We start from the raw sequence: 22,315 nt of genomic DNA, 5'->3' as shown, positions 1-22,315 counted from the left end.
ATTTATGCAGTGCATTTAAAAAATATTTGAAAGCATTTGTGCAATGCATTTAAAGATATTTCAAGACATTTGTGCAATATGTTTGAAGATAGCTGAAATCATTTGTGCACCGCATTTAAAAATATCTGAAAGCATTTTTGCAATGCATTTAAGAATATTTATGCGGAGAGATTTAATATCATAGGTAGTGCAATTGAAAATATTTGTGCATCACGATATTTTGAAATTTTAGGAAGCTTTATTCATAAGTTTCCCAAAATATAAATTTATAACTAATTCAAACCATTCGGCGTATGATCCTTTCGAGGCTGTAAAGATTATTGACTTCTTTGCTGGCCGATAATTCTGACAAGCCTGCATTCAACGAAAAATTATGAGTTTCGGGGAGGTTGATTCGCTTTTACTTTGAAGCTCTAGCTCTTCATACTTCTTCTTTCTTCAACTTTGTTTGGACTTGCAATCTATGTCCATTCTAAATCTTGGCTAATAAATAACAGGAAAATATTTGATTGAAAGGTTCATATTAAAAGTAATAAGATAAATTATATAAATATATATATATATATATATATATATATATATATATAGGTAAAGAATTTTTGCAAAACTTTAGATTGTGACATGTCGTGAAATGAAGCAAATGTTATTTTTCTGGAGTCTTTCTTCTGCCTGAATATTTGATTTACCACATGCTCTTCAATTCTCTTTATGTCTTCTTGTAATGCTACCCGCAAAACTGTCCCTATTTTGGTGAAGAGAGATATTGACATTCCATCATGATGAGACCAAGCCATACATAGACTGTCTATTATCCCATCAAGCATAATTCGTGAATACATTTCTTCAGAATTTGAAACAAACGGGCCGAACCCTTTACTGGTTGCCTATGTATCCAACATGAATCAAACCAACGTAATTTGTTACATACAAAAATAAAAAGGGAAAAATTAAAAAAAAATCTCATAAAGTGACCGAAGCCGATGTAGGCTGCCTACGTATCCCACCAAGGAAATCAGGCCAAGCGTTGTTCATAAGTATATATCAATGGGATCTTTTTGTAAAATTTCTACTAAGTGACCATACCCGATGTGGGTTTCCTAAGTATCCCTCCAAGGAAATCATATTGGAACGTAGTTCTTCAATACATACCAAAATATTACACGAAAATAATATAAAAGCTCCTAGACATAGTATTTCTTAATCGCATATGAATTGATGGCTTTCGGCCATATCTTTCCATCCATTTTTGCTAGAATCAATTCTCCTCCAGTCAATACTCTGTGAACCACATAAGGCCCATGCCAATTAGGGGAAAACTTCCCTTTAGCTTCATCTTGGTGTGGGAATATCCGCTTTAAAACCAATTATCCCAATTTGAACTCTCTTAGTCTTACCGTTTTGTTGAAAAAGCTTTGGCCATCCTATGTTGATAGAGTTGTCCGTGACAAACTACATTCCTTCTCTTTTCATCAATGAGCATCAACTGTTCATATCAACTTTGTATCTATTTGGCATCACTCAACTCAGCTTCTTGGATTATCTTCAGGGATGGTATCTCAACTTCCATTGGTAATACGACTTTTGTTCCATAAAACAAAACATAAGGTGTTGCCCCATTCGAAGTCCTAATTATGGTGCGATAGCCGAGGAGGGCAAACAACAAATTCTCATGCTAATTCTTGTAATTATCAATCATCTTCCATAATATTCTTTTGATATTCTTGTTGGTAGCCTCAACTACTCCATTCATCTGAGGTCAATAAGGAGTGAAATTGCGGTGAATACTTTTGAACTTCTCAGATATCTCATGCATCAAATCGCTATTGAGATTAGCTCCGTTATCTGTTATAATTGAATTAGGTATACCAAATCTACAAACTATATTATTGCAAACAAAATCTGTCACCACCTTCTTTGTCACAGACTTGTGTAAATATGTTTCTACCCATTTTGTGAAGTAATCAATAGCTACCAAAATAAAGCTGTGTCTGTTTGATACGGCTGGCTCAATAGGACCAATGACATCCATGCCCCAAGATGCGAACAGCCAAGGAGAACTCATCACATTGAGTTCATTTGGTAGAACCCAGATTAAATCACCGTGAATCTGACATTGATGACATTTTCTCACAAAACAGATGCAGTTTGTTTCCATTGTCATCCAGAAATATCCAGCCCGTAGAATCTTCTTTCCCAAAGTAAAACCATTCATGTATGGCCCATATGTACCCCTTTGTACTTCTTCAATCAACTTGCTCGCCTCTTGGGATCCAACACACCTTAATAACCCTAAATCTAGAGTCTTCCTATAAAGGATTTCTCCATTTAAGAAAAAGTGATTTACAAGCCTCCGCAGTGTTCTCTTTTGAATATTGCTTATGCCTTCTAGATAATCTCCTTCTTTGAGATACCTCACAATGTTATAGTACCAAGGTTCTCCATCCAATTCTTCATCTATATGGAAATAATAGGCCGGTTGATCTTGTTCATTGATTGTGATAGAATCTATGTAATTTCTGTCTAAATGTTGAATCATAGAAGACATGGTTGTCAAAGCATCTGCAAACTCATTTTGAGCTCTAGAAATATGCCTGAATTCTATTTTGACAAATTTATTGCATATTTCCTTCAGAAATTGCAAATAAGGGAGTATCTTCATATTCTTGTTGCTCCATTCGCCTTGTACCTGATGAATCAATAAGTCCGAGTCGCCTATAACCTACAATTCTTGTATATTCATAGCAACAACCATTTTGAGTCCAAGAATACAAGCCTCATATTCTGCCATATTGTTAGTGTATAAGAACTTGAATTATGCTGAGATTGGATAATATTGACTTGATTCTGAGACTAGCACTGCCCCAGCACTGACTCCTTTAGAATTTGCAACACCATCAAAGAACATCCTCCACCTAGGATATTCTTTTGAAATATCCTCCCCAATAAATAATACCTCTTCATTAGGGAAGTAAGTTTTAAGAGGTTTATACTTTTCATCCACAGGGTTTTCAGCAAGATGACCAGCAAGCGCTTATCCTTTGATGGCCTTCTAAGTGACATAAATAATATCGAATTCACTTAGTAAAATTTTCCATTTTTCCAACTTCCCAGTAGGCATAGGCTTTTGAAATATATATTTGAGTGGATCCATCCTTGAGATGAGAAAAGTTGTATACGCGCATAAGTAATGACTTAACTTTTGTGCAACCCAAGTCAAGGCACAACAAGTGCATTCCAATAAAGTATATCGAACTTCGTAAGGTGTGAATTTCTTACTCAAGTAGTATATAGCCTATTATTTCTTCCCAGTTTCATCATGTTGTCCCAACACACATCCGAATGCATTGTTCGATACCGACAAATATAGTAGCAATGGTCTTTCATGTTCTGGAGGCACCAAGACTGGGGGACTAGACAAGTACTCCTTGATTCTGTCAAAAGCTTGCTGACAATCTTCATTCCATTTGATAGCAGTATTTTTCTTCAACAACTTGAAGATTGGTTCACAAATTATCATCGACTGTGCAATGAATCGACTAATGTAATTCAGTCGACCAAGAAAACTCATTACATCCTTTCGACTTTTTGGAGGAGGTGAGTCTTGAATAACCTTTATCTTTAAAGGATCCAATTCTATGCCCTTCCTACTCATAATGCAACCCAATAATTTTTCAGCAGGGACACCAAATGCATACTTTGTAGGATTTAATTTCAGATTATATCGCCTTAACCTATCAAAGAACTTTTTCAAAATTGTGATGTGATTTGAGCTCTTTCGTGATTTGATAATAACATCGTCCACATAGACTTAAATCTCTTTATGGATCATGTCATGAAAAATGGTAGTCATAGCTCTCATGTATGTTGCCTCTACATTCTTGAGTCCAAAAGGCTACCCAATAACAATATACTCTCCAAGGTGTGATGAATGTCATTTTCTCAGCGTCTTCTTCATCCATTAGAATATGATAGTACCCTGAAAAGCAATCAACAAATGACTACAACTCATGCTTTGCACAATTACAAATAAGTATTTAAATGTTCGGGAAAGGGAAATCATCTTTCGAGCTCGCCTTGTTGAGATCTCAATAATCTACACATATTCTGATTTTTCCATCTTTCTTTGGCACTAGCACTATATTAGCCAACTATGTAGGATACTTTGTGACTCGGATGATGTTGGCATCGAATTGCTTGGAAACGTCTTCCTTAACTTTTAAACTCATATCAGGCTTGATCTTTCTTGGCTTTTGCTTGACTGGGGGCAAGATGGATCAGTTGGCACCTTATGTGAGACAATCTCTATGCTTAGACCCGGCATATCATCATAAGACCATGCAAATACATCCATATATTGTCTCAAAGGATCAATAAGTTTCTTTCTTTGAGAAAGAGTCAAATGGATGCTAATTCTTGTTTATTTCACTAGTTTTGAATCTCCCAAATTTACCATCTCAGTTTCATCCAAATTTGGCTTTCCTTTATTCTCAAAATGTTCAAAATCTTCAGTCAACTCTTTAGGCTTCACATCTTCTTCATATTCTGCAACAAAATTGTTCGGTACTTGGAATTTGTTTGTTTGTTTCATTACATGTCACATTCTCAGTATTGGCAGATTTATTAGTTTTCTTGCTGAAAGGGGGGAATAAATAAAATAAATTAATAATTAAGGACTAAATTTTGAAATTTAAGGCAGAAAACATAGTTTAGATAGGCCATTTAAGTTTTAAGGTGGAGGAAAAACATATTAAGTTCATAAACATGATTCAGGCCTCAATTTTGAATGACGTTATTTTATTAATTCTAATACAATCATCTACCAAGATTCTCAGAGAAATGGGGATGGGTTAGAAGTCCAATTGTTCAAAGCATCTCCAAAATCATAATGCATTCCACTTCTTTAATGAACAGGTTTTTGAGTCCTTCCATGAGGTTGTCTTCAGCGGCTTCCTTTGATTCTTTTATAACACATTCCTTGGAAAATGACTGAATCAATAGTGGGATGGGCTGTGGCAATGGAATGTCACTTTTTCTTTTGAGATCGGACAATGAGACTTCTTCACGTTTAGGCTCGTATCCTAAACCAAAAGTGTATTTCTGGCCAGGAAACTGAATTGGTTCGACTATTCCACCTAAATTCACTCCAAGACCTCAATCGGGCATGAAACCATTCTTCAACATTTCCCAAGCCACCATTATAAGCACACGTGACAATTTACCCTTTAAACTTGATTGACACACATAATCTCTTTAGTATGGAATACAAACCCATCCAGTTCTTCCATACTTTCAATAATAGGGATCGAATTTTGAGGATACATTGAATTACTACCTTCTCTATGAACAATAATTTCATGATTATTCCAAAAAAATATCAAATTTTGGTATAGGGTAGAAGAGACTGCACTATCCATATGGATCCATAGCCTCCTAAGCAATAAATTATAACTAGCAGATATGTCCAATCCTTGAAATTCCACTACGAACTCCTCGGGTCCAATTTGCAATGTCAAATCAATTTCGCCAATGACTCCCCTTTATGTCCCATCAAAACCTCTAACCCTTACATGACTTTCACGAATTTTCCTAATATCAATTCCCAAAGCTCGAAGGGTAATGAAAGGACATATGTTAACGATTGATGGGCAATTTTGTGATTGATAGTGGGATTGAAATGAGTATATAGGCTGGTATTATGAGGGATTTAGATAGGTAGGTGCTCTGGGTGGATAATATATTGGCTGAGTGGTGTAAAATGGGTAAGGGGCGGCAGAAGGCTAGTAATATGGCTGAGGAACTTAGGTATACTGACTATAGTATGAAGGTTGGGGTAATGGGTTTTGGTATGTTAACATGTTATTTGGCCTACGTTCCTGAATGGTCATGACAGCGGAAACTCCATCCTTCTTCTTAAGGACTCCTATAATTGAATCTGACTGAATTGCCTTACGTGTTGCTTGCAAGGCTGACAAATTAGTGATTCTCCCAGTTTTAATACCTTCTTCAATTAATTCTCCTATCCTTACAACTTCAAAAAACTTTTTTCCTACTACACTTATCATTTTTTCATAATATGTTGCATCCTTTTGAGATTGTATAAAAAGAGAGGTCATCTCAGTTTCCGTCATTGGAGGTTGAACTTTTGCAGCATCTTCTGTCCACCTCATGGTATATTTCCTGAAAGACTCCATTAACTTCTTTTCAAATTTCATCAAATAAAACCTATCTGGTATAGCCTCAGTGTTGAACTTGAACCTATCCATGAACTCCTGCTCCATGGTACTCCAACTATGCCATTTCTTTAGATCCTGACTTGTGTACCAATCCTGGGCTTCTCCTAGTTTACTCCTTATAAATAACTTCATTCTAATGGCCTCATCTTTCCCCATTCTGACTAACTTTCACAGTATGATCTTAAATGAGCACGAGGATTTCCCTTCCTATCAAACACATCAAATTTCGGTACCTTATATCCCGCAGGCAACTCGACATTAGGATGAACACATAAATCCTCATACTCAAGACCTTCACACTCTTTGTGAACTTGGATATTTTTAAATGCTTCCTTCAAATTACGAATCTCCCTAGCTACACTTTCATCTATTTTTTGATCTGGACTCTCTCTCCATCTCCTCATATGGATCGACTTCTGGCATGGCTAACATTGAAGTATCAAAAGGTTGAGCTTCTGCAACATATACTTGTGGCACATATTGTGTGTTAGGAATTGCAGTGTGTATCACTGGTATGTGTTGGATCGCTTGGTATTTTTGGGTGAGCGAGGTGGTTTGGATGAGTGGGGTATTTTGGATAAGTGGGATAGTTTCGGTGAGTAGAGCTTAGGTAAGTGCTATAGTTTGGAGGACTGGAGTTTGGGAAATATAAGGGATAGTGAAAAGTAATGGATTGGTCTGTTGTGAGTTGATATTTGTGAAAGTGACTTGTGGTTGGCTGACGGGTTGTTTGGGAGAAGTCAAATTGGTTTTGAAAAGGGAAGGATCTGGAGGGAAGTCTTGAGGCGAGGAAGAGTCAACAGGTGGAATAGTTGCATTTGTCCTATGTTCAGGAAGTGGTGTATTTAGGCTGATGGACAAATTAGTAAGGTTTCGAAGTCGATCAATTTCATTTTGCATATTGGCCATTTGTTGCATCAGGTTAGCAATGTGCTCATCATAAAGGATTGGATCCCTTCCTTCTGAAGTCTCAGGCTCGTCTCTTAGGATAATGACAAGTCCCAAACCACTTTGATCGAATGCACTTGATTCAGTCATATCAGTGGATGATTGGGCTTTTGATCTAGTAAAGTATGGATGATCCGCCAGTTCGTAGTCAACGCAAATCAACCTTTTGGGAAATAAATCAAAAAAAAGAAAAAGAATCTTTGTAAAACAAGAGAGAAGAATGTTAGTATAAAGTGAATAATCGTTGCTTCAATCAATCAATTAGTCAAATGGTGTTGAGAAAGAAGAAAGCATGCATCACGTAGCAAATAAATTACATAGTAAGAGGAGAAATCAATAATATAAATACATCGTAATATGCACGAGACCTCTTTTATGTCAGAGGTGGGCCTAAATGCCAAATAAATAAGATTATGATAGGTTGATTCAAGCCATTAAATTGAGACAACTCGAGTTTGGAAGAAAACAATAAATAGCAAGACAAGAGTACAATAACAAAAATACATGAAAAGATGGCATAATAGGGAAACAATTCTAAGAATTGGCCTAGTTTCTGCTCTTAATCAAAATGGTAAAGTGAATGAGGATGATGTTCCAACACTGTTAGGCCCTACTCTCGCACTATCCAGTATCTGCATTATATTCGTCATTTGAGTCCACATATCTAGTGTAACTATTTTGGTTCCAAGATGATAGTGTTGTATCCAAATTATCGTTCTAATATCCTCAAAACCTTGCTCACCTTCCAAGCTTATGCTATTGCGATACTCTCGAAGCCATGCCTGATATACTGGAATTCTTCTTGTTGGTCTATCTCCTACCTCCAACATGATAACATTATCCCATTCATGAAGAATCTCATCAGCTCTAGGGATTTTAAAGTCTGATTCGAAGGAAATTTCAGAAAATTTCATGTTTGCTCATAGAGGAATTATTTGTTCTTAACCGAACTGTTGGAGCATGCATATCGGGGCATATGGTTGGATACCGTCCAATCCAATGAGCTCGATGTAGTAAAATCCTCTATATCTTATATAGGCAATAGGACATGAGAGTAGTGGATATTTCCATTGAATTTGGTCACTAGTGCGAGAAATCAAGAACTCGTACCAATCATTAGTACCAAATGGAGACACAAACCGTTTCATCCTATCATAAAAACTGTTAATATGATTTGTATTACTAAAGCATATGTCTACCATGTCATTACCTAGGTAAAAATGTTCTATCGCCCACATTTGCAAAAGAATATTGCAACCTTCAAAGAAGCTTGTTTCCCCTCATTTACACTTTTCGAGGGCTCGAAGTATTTTAGCCAAAATCATGGGAATCAAGATGATTTCTTTACCATCAACTCCTTTAAAAGGATCTTTAGCCACATAGCATATACAAGTGCTAATCTTTCCATGTTCTTGTGGGAATACCAAGGTTCCTAGTAAAGCCACAACAAATGCAATAAGACAGTTAACTTGTCAATGGGTAGAGGTGCAAGAAAATTCTTCTCTAAATAACTTGTAACTGTCCGAGCATCCATACCTCCCATATAATTAATCCAAGGAAACCCAATTATGTTTGAAGCACCCGAGTTCCCTGGTGTTTTTCAATTCTAAGTATCGAAGAAATTTCTTTCCTGACTGGCTGTGTGTAATAATCTGACCTTTTCCTCGATCCTTCAAATTAGTGAAATAATGGATTTCCTCCAACGCATGTGTTATCTCAAAGTCATTTAATGCAAACACAATGCGATCTGGATCCCAAAATGAAAGTAACGCTCTAACCATATGCTTATCCGGGGAGATCTTGAATAGTATAGTGAGGAAATCCAATTTTTTTATAATTGTTGATTTCTAGCTGGGGCTAAACATTTCCCACCATTTCTCCAATTTGTAAGGAACACCCTTGACCATCCTAATTTTGGGCACTTGGGGAATTGAATCCATCCTACAATACAAATTAATAAAATGAGGACACATTTTCCAAACTCACCATGTCAAAATTAGGCTTGAATCCGTCTATCATTATCATATTCCACAAAATATGCTTATTGGTCATTAGGTCGTGAAACCCATTGACATATGGGTGGTTTTCCTAAATATGGAGTTGACATCATGGGTCAACCCACCTAAGGTGTATGGATGCATGACTTAGATTGAAGGGGAAGCACAACTCTATCTTATATTTTTCTAAGATATGGCTCACCAGACAAAAAGGTTTCCGAGCGGACAACTTGAGTGAGAAGGCTACGCAGCCACACGAAAAAAGATCCGAACACCCCGCATACACCAACTCTCCTAAATTTTTGGGATTTTTGAAAAAAAATTATGGGTGCACAAAACACACCTCACGTATACGTGCGATAGTGTTAATTTTCCAGAATTAGAGGAAGTATGAACGGAATGATAGTTTATAAAATAGTAACAAATATTCAAATACATAAAGCAATAAAATAATTGCAAACATACAATTTATATCAAGCAATAGCAAATAAATAATCACATTAATAAATCATCAAACAATTAATGTAAAAATATAAAAATATAAAGAAAATTCTAACCATTAACCTAAGTCTGTTATGGTTTAGAACCTATTTCCCCAGCGGAGTCGCTAAGCTGTTATACCCCATTTTAACTCGAGGTCAAATGGTGTACCACATATTGGTGATTTCTAAATTATTTAAGTTAAGGAGTCTCCACCTAATATTTTTTTTAAAAAGGTAAATTAGGATACCTAAATAATTAACTAATGTAATGCTAAAAATACACTCCAATTAATGGTCTACTTAACTTATATGATTCTAGGTAAGGGTTTTAGTTATCCTAAAGGAAAGGGGTTAAGCATCCTTTAAGATTCTTTAAAAACAATTACCAATCAAACCTAGGTTAATATAAGACTTAATTAAAAATATGACGTAAGTGTAAATATAACTTACAAAAGGCATATTATGAGTCTTTTAGAAGAAGCATCATATAATAAAATATTTTAGGCTTCAAAATTCACTTCAGTAGATAGATAGTACATATAAAAATACCTATAATTAAAATTAGTGAAAGCAACAATTCGGACAACTAAATGCAAAAAAAACATTTTTTTATATTTTTTATTTGTCATGAATTTGAGTATGTAAAACAAACTTGCAAGTTCAACCATCTTCTCTTAGTATTAAACTAAAATTAATTCAATCATTTTTTGAAAGCCAAAACGTATACTAAAAATGTGATTTGTTTGCATATTATAACTAAAGTATTTAACGTACTAATACTTAAATAAGATAGAGTACCAATCTTTGATCAAGTGTTTTTATGATTAAGAATAAATTGGACTTCTTTAAAACATGTTTATTTAAATATGAGAGTAAATAATTAAGACATTAAAATCCCTTTTTTTAGGTTAAAGGGAGTATTTGGAAAATCATATTTGGGCTACTAAACCATGTATTTAGCTAAACAAGGTGTTCTATGATCAACTAACATTTTTACTACTAGCTCCAAGTTACTAATGGGTTCGAACATTATCCCAAGTTTATGAAAATAAATCCCAAACAAACCAATAAATCAAAGATCATAAAGGAGTTAAGCAAATAACGAAGAAAAGGAAAGAAGACGCCATAGGGACCCCCGAGCATGTCGCTTGCTTTTCTTGCTATCGGGTGTGGCTTAAGAATATAGAGCGATGGCTCTTTGCTTGGATGAGAGGTACTGTCGATTCTCATTTCGAGACTCCATATGGGTGAGTCTAGCCTTAAGACTACAAATTCATTCACACCGAATACATATGCAAAGAGAAGAAAAGATAAAAATTAGAGAAGGATAATCTGATTCTTAAACGTGCATAAGGACGCCAACAAATTAAATTAGAAACCAAAACTAACAACAACAAACACAATCTCCTAATAAAAGAAAAGAGTAAAAATGAAAAATATTTAGCCAACTTGACAGTGAAAATTTAATGGAAAATCTGCATAGGTAATCAATGATCACTCTCTAAGCTTACTAAATAAAAAGCAAAGTTAAAGTACACCTCTATCAATGTCTTACAACATACCATTTGCAAGAGAAAAATGAAGTCATGAAGCAAGTTTTCACTTAGGAAGTTTCAACAAAGCAACTTTCATGGCCAGGAAATTCATAATCCAATATTCAGATACCCCAAATGGACAAACGCATTTATGTACAGCTTTTAAGTAAATAAGCATTCTATTATTTACTCGAATCCATTCGACAATCTTTAATAATTTTAGAACTTGAATTTATAAACATATCTACAACAGGGAGCTAACAAACACTTAAGATAATATTATATTATATATTTGTAACGACCCATTAGGTCATTTTGAGAACTAAAGCTTGTTATTTAATAAAAGACTCATCCCATAAATTTTTAATGGGTATTTAGACTAGTCGATAACTACAATTATTTAGTTGAGGGGTAAGTTTAGATAATTATTTTAATTAGTGGACTAAATTGATAATTTAGTTAATATGTTATACCACTTATCCATATTTATTAAAATAAGTTGTGGAATTTAACTATTATTTATTTATTGGTTCATAATTAATTACCCTAATTTGTAAAAAAAAAAAAGAAACGAAGGAAGAGACAGAAATGTGAAAAAGAAAAGAGATAGCGAGCGACAACATTCAGGTAATGGCTAAACTCCATTCCTTTCTGCATGTTAATTGCTAGGTTAGGTAATGCATATATATTATTAATTAATGGTTAATCACTAGGAGTACTACTATTAAGTAAAAACGAATTGAGCATCAAGAAAAGAGGTTCTGCAATTTGGTTGCATAGTGTGTGGCCACTGTTTTTAATAGTTATCTCATCTTTAGTTATTTTTAGTTAATTATCACATTATAATTGAAGTTTTGATATATTGAGATATGTAGTTAAATAATAAGTGTATTATATTAGATGAATATCATTGGATTTATGTTATTTGAAGGAATTGATACTTAACCCTAGTCTTGAAATTAAGAAATATGAGACTTGACAAATTAATGGCATCAACATTAGGAATGTAATTATAGATTCGTGCTCTAGGATTTTTGGAATTTAGACTAGAAGTGTAGCAATACGGGTGTCTACGAACTCATTACTTATGAATTATGCATACTTGATAGATTGGAGACGTCCGGAGGCGCGGAAGAAAGGAAGAGCATTGGAGAATTAGTTTGCTTGACTTCGGTTCTTTGATTGAGGTAGGTTATGGTTTTTATTCTATATCATAGATAGACTCTTAATAGTGATTTATATTTATTGAGTAATGTGTGAAGTTTACTACGCATTTAATTATTGTGGTTTGGATGGTTGATATGTTTGTGATTGGTCTGAAATCCCGAGGCCATGAAATCCATAATCTTGAACTTGCCCTATCAAAAATGATGCCTTGAATAAAGAAGGGTTGATGAAATTTTTTTAATGAAGTGGAATGTAATCATGAAGAATGATAAATTAATTATATTTGGATCGGGTGTCATATTTCAACACGGTATATTTGGATCAGGTGTCATATTCCGACATGGTATATTTGGATCGGGTGTCATATTCCGACACGGTATATTTGGATCGAGTGTCATGTTTTGATACAGTAATATTAAAGGAAAACAAATTAAAATGACTTAATACTATCCAATCTCCAATAACTCATTTTCCAAAAGAGTGTGATATGGAGACTTGAGTCCTCATATGTGATTTTAATATTGTTGACTGGTTATGTAACTGTTCTTTGGTTGCCACCTGTTAAGTGTTGTTGCTGATTTCGCGCTATTACTTATTGCATATTGATTCCTATTTTGAGTCGGCTGATGATACCTATTCAGTACATGTTGTCCTGTACTGACTCCTACTTGTATCTTTTCTTGTTTTATTTTATAGAGTGCAGCGAGTGTTCCACCGACTTAGACTCGTCCTCAGCTCTAATCAGTCTCCAGTTCATCAAATTGCAGAGTGAGCTATCTTTCTAGCTCGTGATGGACTCTCTCGATTATGGCATGGTGTCCTTAGTCTTGGGACACATTTTGTTATTTATTTATTCTGATGTTTGACATTTTCAGACTTAGTTTTACAATTTAGATATCCTTAATGTGATGACTTTCAGATTTTGGGGAACGTTATGTAATAGATTTTAGTGGCTTTTGTTATTTCTTACTTTAATAAGGTTTAAGCTTCAGCATTATTATCGTGTTTTATAAGTTGGGATTGTATCGTTGGTTCTCCCACTTAGGAGGTTAAGTGTGGGTGCCACTCATGGCCCATTTTGGGTCGTGACAATATTATTTGCTGAAATTTTGCATGATGTAGTATTAATTATTAATGTAGAAATTAAATATTATTAATATATAATTAATTATTTGCTGGAATATTGTATAGGAATTAAATATTAGATTTAAATATTGTAGTAATCAAGTGGGAGTGTGGGAATTGTATGGGTTAAAGTTAGGAGTAGGGAATATAATAATGTATAGGGTGGTTAGGTGTATTAAAAATGGTTATAAAAATGGCTACAAGGATTAAAAAGGCGTCAAAAATGTGTAAATCAAAAAATAAAAAATTAAGTAGTGAAGTCGGCTAAAATTTAAATAAGACAAATTAACGCTAATTAATTAACAAGCTTCTTAATTCTAACAAAAATAAAATAATTAACCTAACCATAAACTAATTAATTCGAAAATAAAAGCTACTAATTTACGAAATAATTGATAAAATAAAAAATCCCTTTTTTTAGATCAATTTTGAATATTCCTAAAAGGTAAAAACTATATATATTATCTTAAAATAATGAAGATGACAAAATTATTTAAAATAACTTGAAAATATTTTGGGGTTTATAAAAGTTAATTATTTCAATTTATTTAAAATTGAAGAAGGCTATAGTTAAAATAAGATGAGTAAACATCAATTAATTAATAAACTTCTTAATTTTGACAAAGTAAAATAATTAACTTCAGTTTAAACTAATTAACTTGAAATATGAGTCTATTAATTAAGTCAAACTAATTAACAAAATATTTAGTTTAAAAGAAAAAAAATTGAGATGATTTTCGAATAATGATAAAAAGTAATAATTATATAAGTAAAAAATATATATTATTAGTTTTTATGCAAGCTAATTTTTTTAAAATTATTTAAAATTAAAGAAACTCAAAAAAATTAAATTACGTTGTGGAGGTCTAAAATTGGTGTCAACAGTGGTTACTCTTTATTTATGAACGAGCGTACCCATCGGGTTTATGGGAGCCCGGTGGAATTAGTTAGATTTTTTCTCTTTGTTTGCTAGTACGCTCATGTACATACCTACCTTTAGTTCTCACCCTATCTTTGGTTGTGATCTTTTACTCTCATCTCAGTTTACTTTTGCTTATTTTGCTCAATCAGCCTAGGATGTCTACTGGGTACCTATTGTTTTGTTACTCATACTACATTTTGCATCTGTTTTCATGATGCAAATTCGAGTACTAGCTACCGACGTTGATTTGAGCCAGCTGCGGCCGTGATCGGAAGTGAGGATAAGCACACTGCGTTCTGGATTTACCCATCTCCTTCTATACATATATTTTTCCTGTCTTTTGCTTTTTGAGACAACTATATTTCTGTGATCTACTTTTGGGACTTGTACTCTATTATTAGTAACTTTGTACATGTCACTTCCAGGTTCTGAGAGGGATCCTTTTGTTTGTATATATATTTAGTTGCTTCCGCTCGTTCATTGTATGCTCCTATTATTACTTTACTATTTTAGATTATGTTGTTGGTCTTCTACCCTAACATCCCAACAATTATAGTTCTGGAATATGGATCGGCTTGCCAACTGATGGGTCATGGTAGGTGTCATCATGACTTGAGAAATCGTGATAGAGAGGGACAACGAGACCCACCATGGACCGTACTCCTCTTCATGGTCCATAGAGGGGGGGTCATATAGAGGACATGAGCTAGGGGAAGAATTCACAATAGGGACCATGGCTTGTGATGAGCACCATTCTTACATCTGTCGGGCTTATGAGAGTCTGTGCAGATAACTACTCTTTATTTGTGTACGAGCGTACCCGGTGGGTTTATGGGAACCCAGCAGAATTAGTTAGATTATTTCTCTTTGTTTGCTGGTATGTTTATGTACATACCTACATTTACTTCTCGCCCTGTCTTTTGTTGTGATCTTTTACTTGGATCTCAGTTTACTTTTGCTTATCTTGCTCAGCCGGCCTACGATGCCTACTGGGTACCTGTTGTTTTGGTACTCATACTACACTCTGCATTTTTTTTCATGATGCAAGTCTGAGTACTAACTACCTGTGTTGATTCGAGTCAACTGCAGTCCTGATCAAAGGCGAGGGTGAGCACATTGCATTCTGAATTTACCCGTCTCCTTTTATAGATATATTTTGCCTGTCTTTGCTTTTTGAGACAGCTTTGTTTCCGTGGTTCACTTTTGGTACTTACACTATTTTATTAGCGGCTCTATACATGTGACTTTCAGGGTCTAGGAGGGATTCTTTTATTTGTATATATATTTAGTTGCTTCCTCCCATTCATTGTATGCTCTTATTATTACTTTACTATTTTAGATTAAGTTGTTGTTCTTCTACCCGGACATCTCATTACTTGTAGTTCTGGGATAGGGAACGACTTGCCTGTGGGTGGGTCATAGTAGGCGCTATCATGATCTGAAAAATCAGGTCGTGACAGATAGGGATCATGAGACCCACCACGGACCGTACTCCTCTTCACGGTCCGTAGAGGGGGGGTCATATAAAGGACAAGATCTAGGGGAGGAGTTCACAATAGGGACCATGGCTCGTGGTGAGCACCATTCTTGCATCTGTCGGTCTTATGGGAATCCGTGTATGTGGTTACTCTTTATTTATGCATGAGTGTGTCCGTCAGGTTTATGGGAGCCCAGCAAAATTAGTTAGATTCTTTCTCTTTATTTGCTAGTATGCTCGTGTACATACCTACATTTAGTTCTCGACCTGTATTTGGTTGTGATCTTTTACTCGCATCTTAGTTTACTTTTGCTTATCTTACTCAGTCGGCCTATGATGCCTACTGGGTACCTGTTGTTTTGGTACTCATACTACACTCTGCATCTGTTTTCATGATGCAGGTCCGAGTACTAGATACTGGCATTGATTCGTGCCAGCTGTGGTCGTGATTGGAGGCAAGGTGAGCACACTGCGTTCTAGATTTACCGATCTCCTTCTGTACATATATTTTGCCTGTCTTTTTCTTTTTGATACAGCTATGTATCTATGGTCGACTTTTGGGACTTGTACTCTTTTATTAGCAGCTCTATACATGTGACTTCCAGGTTCTAGGAGGGATCATTTTTTTGTATATATATATAGTTACTTCCGCCCGTTCATTGTATGCTCCTATTATTACTTTACCATTTTAGATTAAGTTGTTGATCTTCTATATTGACATCCTATTACTTGCAGTTACGGGATATGGATCGGCTTACCTACTGGTCGGTCATAGTAGGCGTCATCATGACCTAAAAAATCGGGTTGTGACAGACAGGGACCATGAGACCTACCACAGACTGTCCTCCTCTTCACGGTCCATGTAGGGGGGTCATATAGAGGACAGGAGCTAGGGGAGGAGTTCATAATAGGGACCATGGCTCGTGGTGAGTACCAAAGACCATAGTCCTTTCCGTGGATTAGACCCTCAAGACTTCTTAATCTTAGGGACAACCACAATAGGCTCCATGGTCCGTAGTGACCATCACAGACCATGGTAACCTTTATGAAGTCGACCCTCCTAACCCAAACTCAACCCCACCACCACAACCTTCACCAAGACTCATCGTGACCTTAACGGGCTATGGTGGCCTTCCGTAAAGGGTTCCCGACTCAAACTTTAGTGATAGACATTTCAGTCTTTCTTCACGTTTTTCCAACTATACCCTACATGTTTAGAAAGCAAAAATCAATCCCTTAACTTACCCAATAGGGTTTTCCTCTCATTCACACTTGTATTTTCTTAAGAGAAGCAAGTGTAGAGAAGAAAGAAAGGTAGGGTTCAAGGGTTTTGAATCAATTCCTTATGCCTCGATTGTTCCTTCGATTTTCAGGTATGTAAGGCTAATCACAAAGTTGTATTGAGTTCTTCCTCGTTCCCTACATGTTTGTTTAGTTAAGATTGATGTTGAGTTTGAGTTCTAATACGGTTTGACTGAGTTCTTGAACTATTTATGTAATTCCTAATCAAGTTCTCTCTCTCTCTTTATATATATATAATTATATATATATATATATATATATATATATATATATATATATATGTGTGTGTGTGTGTGTGTGTGTGTGTATGTATGAATACATTATGTTGATTCTTATGATTTCAGATCTGAATTAACTGTTAATGATTCCCTTTCCATGAACTCCAGCTCAGTTCATGATTGTTGCATTATATGCATTTATTTTGTGATGAGGAGAATGATTTTCATGCATTTAATGAATTATGATTTTTCTAAAACTGAGTGTGCATATTTGATTGAGCTTTGAAAGAGCCTGAGCATTAAGTCTTAATGAGTTGAGCATTGAGTTAAATGATTGATTTGAGATAGAATCTTGAGGAATTATGAATGAGTCAAAAGCATGTTTTAAACAAAAGAGCTTGATGATTGAGACGAGTTGAGCTTGATGAGAGTTCAAAGAGACTAAATGAGTTGATTTGATTGAGCATATTAGCATATTGAGTCTTTTGGGAGTAGTATTGAGCACCGATTTGGATAAGAGAAAATAACAAGTCGAACCCCATAAACTATACGTAGCCAGCGTAGGAGAGGTCATGCCTCTCAAGTCCCCAAACGATGGACTTTGATTGATTGTGGATCCATTGAGGTTGATTGTCCCTTACCCTGGCAAGGTATTGGACGACTGCAGCAACTGCAGCTCAAATTGTTTTATCATTACTCGCTCATAAGTGATGGTTTTCAGTTAGAGACACTCCCTAAAATGAATGGTTTGATTTGATTGAGTTACATATCATTGAGTCTACTTTCAAAACATTGTTTGCTAGAAACTTGTAAATTATTTTGAGTTGATTTGGGTTACTTTTGAGTTGAGTTACTTGATGTGGAGTTTGTTGAATCGTGTTTCCTTCAACTAGTTTACATACTCGTACATTTCATTTACTGACACTATTTTGCATGCATCATTTCATGATGTAGATACAAGTATTATAGATCATCAATAGGTGCTCCATTGAAGATCTATTTCCTTTTCTAATAGTGGTGAGACCTCTTTGCTTTCGGAGGGATCATTTTTATTCATTTGTGATTTTGAGTATTTCCTTTTTGAGGTAGTCGCGTACTTATCTCGCCACCTTCTTGATAATTGATAGAGGCTTCATAGACATAGTCAGAGTTGAGTTAGAATGGTACTTTCAGAGTCTGTTTAAAACCATACTTTTAGTATTGAGTTATGAGGTTGAGCTACTTTATACCTTGAGTATTTTGAGGCTATTATTTATGAGATTAATTTGACTTTTAAAATTATTCCTTATTTGAGTTGTTAAGGTGTTAGCCCACTCAAGTGTCATTATTTGATTTATTTTAAGTCTTCCGCTGATGTGATTGAACGAGTGATCAGACCAGGTAGTTCGCTTGGGGCCAACAATGGTCTCCGAGTGTCGGCCACGCCTAGAGTACCCTTTCGGGGCGTGACAAATAAACTAAGGGGTCATTTGGTTTGGATACAAGTTATGCTAGGATAAGTTATACTGGGATTAATTATGCTGAGAGTAGTTTTTATTGCTTGTTTGGTTGGTGATATTCAAAATTATATTCATTGCATAATATCAAAGAATTAGTTGTTTGTTTACAAAAACACCCTCCACCTTATTTTTTAGTTTTTTACATTTTCCTTGCAAGCTTTAGTTATTCATTTCTAAAAATAATTTTTTTATCTTATTGAACATAAATATTTTTATTTATGCATTTCCATGATTGTGCCACGTGTTTTTAAAATTAAACTTTCATCTTATTTAACTTTAAAATAAAACTTTCATCTTATTTAGCTTTAAATAATATTTTCATCTTATTTAACTTAAAAATAAAATGCTCCTCTTATTTAGCTTAAATGTTCCTCTTATTTTGCTTAAAAATAAAACTTCCATCTTGTTTAAATTAAAAATAAAACTTTCATTTTAAGTTTATTAAAGTAAAAAAAAATTATTATTAAAATTATCTACATTTTAATTGATATATAAAATATAATTTTTAAGTTAGTAATAATATATTTAATTAAAAAATATGTAATTTAGTGGTGGAGTGAACATTTTAAGAGAAATTAAAATATAAATAAAATAAGAATTAGACAAATAAATTCAACTTATAATATATTGATAAATAGAAATTTTATTTATAAAATATAATTTTTTAATTAAAAAAATATATTAGCATAAAAATAACGATTAATTAAAGTTATGAATGTTATTATAAATGTATTTAAAAATTATATTATTATACATGAATGTAACAATGGTGTATAAAAAAGGAGTTTAAGAGGGTATTTTTATTATTTTACATCTTTATTCCAAGATAAGTTATCCTGAATTATTATTTCACCCCCATAGAGGAATAACTTATTTCAGTACTAATTGTTAATCTTTGATAAGTTATCCCAACCTTTGCAACCAAACAAAGGATTAAATGTCACTCAAAAATTTAACTCCTCTTATCCATCACACCAAATGACCCACCCCTAAGACTTTCCAAGCCTAGTCATTTATACACACAAAGGCTTTCCAAGCCTAACAATTTATACACACTAAGACTTTTCAAGCTTAACCGTCACATGAGACATGAATCAGACCATCCCGCTCACCCATACTTGAGTCCCACTCACCTTTCAAGTAACTCGTATGTCTCAAGGATCCTTAAGACATAGCCTGCGGAGTTTAACATGCAATCCTTGTCTACATAAAAACTATCCTAGCATTTAAACACAACAATCCGACCACTCATGAACCAACATGGCTAACACATATACAACGAGTCAACAAAAGAAATAGACTCCCAGACTTAAACCTTGACTTAATAAACACATAAAGCATGTCCCACATGATCACAAACAACCTGATCCACTCAAGGAACCAATATGTGACACATCACGAAGAATTAAACGTGATTCACTCATGAAAACCACATAAACTGTTAGTGTACCGGTGTGATACTCGAGCAAATCATTGTTAGTAAATTTTATCGGCGCTGAGCCATTCTTATAGATATTTGTATCAGGCGTGGTACCCGAGCCAATCATTAGCAATATTAGTGTATCGGCGTGGTACCGAGTCAACGAGCAATCATGACTAACATGCACAATCACAATCACATTGTACAACCACACTTGTAACCATAAGTAAAATTAAACAAGTTGATTACATGAGATTATCAAGAAGAAGTCATTTCACATACCCTTTATTTCCTGAATATGCATCACATAAGCATTTCACATGGAACAATCAATATGAACATGCACATATATATACACACCTTTATAGCAATAGGCCAATACTGGACCCACTTATGAATATTCATCTGTTCCCGAGAATTGCTTCCCTAATTTCATGAATTAAATACTCTTCATGTTCATTATGTTCCCCTTGATTACCACATGTCCCAAAAATGGCTATAACACAACAATTGTTTTTACACTTAACCCCTTATAGTTATAACCAAAGCATTTCAACAAGAAAACTCAAAGTTAACAATCAAGAATCAGAGAACCACCCCTTAGTCATTATCTATTTTTGTCGTAAACAACAATCAACAACCTTAACCATCCAAACAACATCATTTATCACTTCTTCAATCTTGAAATCCACGTGCTTTCATGTGTTACATTACAAATTCGTGTTAATCAAAATCCAAATTATTTTTTTCCAGATTCTTATTATAAGTAGTACATACCACAGATTAACCAGTAATTTAACAGCACCAACACATATAGCACAAACACATACAACAAGCAAACTGGTGTGTATAAAGTATCTAAAATATATGAACTACACCAACACATACACCATAAACTAACTAACTATATATATATATATATACACACCATAATCCAATCAAAAACCGCATACACCACAAATTAATCAGTAATTTAACTAAACCAATACATATACCATAAACACATACACATACACCAAGCAAATTGGTACATACTCCATAAACTTATCAATAATTTAACTATTTTCAAGTACATATTTTTAAGTATTAATATATATACTATAATCCAAGCAGAAAACACATACACCACTAATTAACCAGTAATTTAACTACACCAACACAAATACCATAAACACATACACATACACCAAGCAAATTGGTGTATATAAAGTATCTAAAATATATGAACTATACCAACATATACACGGAAAACAAACCAGTCATTTAACAATTTTTAAGTGTCTATATATGGTGTAAATTAATTGTGAACTTTATGGTTTAATCTATATTGTATAGAATACGATAAAAAACACCAAACACCAAATATCCATCATGTAAGTCATAATATAATTTTTAAAAATATCAAATGTCAAATATAAAAGTTCATTAAATAGCCCTTTATGGTGTGATTTGAATACGTATTTTAAATGAGTATACATACCATAATCCAACAAAAAAAAATCAAATGATTTATGCGTTCTGATAACACTTGATTTTTCTAATCCAATCAAAATCCAACCAAAAAAATATATCATCTTCCCATTTTAAAAAAAACATCATAGAAAAACCAACAAAATACTTTAAAACTATCCTAATCGAAACATCTATTATGGTACATACTTGTTACATCCTATATTCCGTCATGGTAAATTAAAATTGACACAATGTTCATATCTGTCATTGAACCGACTTTCAGAATAGATTAGGTAGAGAATTTGATTTTGATTACAATATCTTCTTTTGAGTTTATGAAAAAGAACCATTAACTAATGTTTGAGATATTGTGGAAACTAAATAAGGGGAGGAAACTAAGGAAATAGAATATCATCCAATAATGAATCATGAGTTGTCCTTTTTCTATCTTCTGTTTCTTTTATTTTTTTAATTATTTTTTGTGTTTTATAAAAAATTTATTATTATATTGGTGAAAAAGTAAAACTACTGTTTATAG

The sequence above is a fragment of the Solanum dulcamara genome, chromosome 10 (assembly GCF_947179165.1).
Source record: "Solanum dulcamara chromosome 10, daSolDulc1.2, whole genome shotgun sequence".
Classification (NCBI taxonomy): Eukaryota; Viridiplantae; Streptophyta; class Magnoliopsida; order Solanales; family Solanaceae; genus Solanum; species Solanum dulcamara.
This window is presented reverse-complemented; position numbering follows the sequence as displayed.